Source organism: Euprymna scolopes, chromosome 42 (assembly GCF_053919585.1).
Source record: "Euprymna scolopes isolate OS-2025 chromosome 42, ASM5391958v1, whole genome shotgun sequence".
Lineage (NCBI taxonomy): Eukaryota > Metazoa > Mollusca > Cephalopoda > Sepiida > Sepiolidae > Euprymna > Euprymna scolopes.
Window position 1 is genome coordinate 58870071 of NC_136523.1, and position 1216 is coordinate 58871286.

Below are 1216 nucleotides of genomic sequence, written 5' to 3' on the forward strand. Positions count from 1 at the left end.
CTATTCGATCTCTTCCATACTCCTTCGCTAGATCTATGAGAGATTAACCTTTTGCAAGGCCTGCAACAACACGTTCATTTGTACTAGCTGTCAATAGACCCTTTCTAAGGATTTAGTGAGACCTTCAATAAAGTTACACACACTATAAATTACCAGAAAGCAGAAATTTTTTTAAAAAGTTGTTAAAGTCCCACAAAAATCAGGGAAATAAGGCATATGGTTACGCTCTTTGAATGTACCAAATTTCACTTCTCTGTGTCTCATCGCAATTTAAAAAACTGTTTACCTGCAATAAAGCGATATACGGTGTTTAGTCATATATGCAAAAACCTTTGTTTAAAGATTATAAGTAATAGACTAAAAGGAACCATGATATTAAATATAAAACAATAATGACTCCAACCTCTCGTTCACAATTACACTAACAATTATTCTTATCATAATAACTTTAGCCCACGAAAAAGATTAAAGGAAAAGAGTAATATCGGGCTTAACTCCCTTCCAGTTCTAATCTTAAAACAAATATCCCTAACGAATTTTGCAATATTGTAGAAAAATCATTAACTTAACTGCATAGATACTGCACTACACTTAATAAAAATTCCCTTAAAGTTTTTTTACGCAGCAATGCTTTATATATATATATATATATATATATATATATATATATATATATATATATATATATATATGTGTGTGTGTGTGTGTGTGTGTGTGTGTGTGTGTGTGTGTGTGTGTGTGTGTGTGTGTGTGTGTGAGAGTACAACGCCGAATGACCAAAGAAATATAAAGTCATATGTGTGTATACCTCTCCTGGTCAAGAAATATTAATGCCTATAATAGGATACTTCTGTTGATATAATATTTCATACGTAATTTCTATATATAGCATTCTTCAAACCACATCTACATTGATGGAGTTACGATCATTTGCATATCACATTTAATTAAATCTATTTAAATAATTAGCTCGATGATATTACTACGTTTTCGGGGAGCTGAAAACGATAATAACGTTTAAAATTACGGCAAACGAGTAGTTTCACAGAAATGAAAAAAAAATGTTAGTTTCAAAAAGTGGGGGTATCACTATTCTATAATAATGTAACATAAAATGAGAACCCATGAGTGGCCACGATTTCGGGGGGAGTATTTCCACCCTCGGAAAATCTTCTAAAATTACAACTAACGTTAAAACTTCTTGGAAACAAGTACT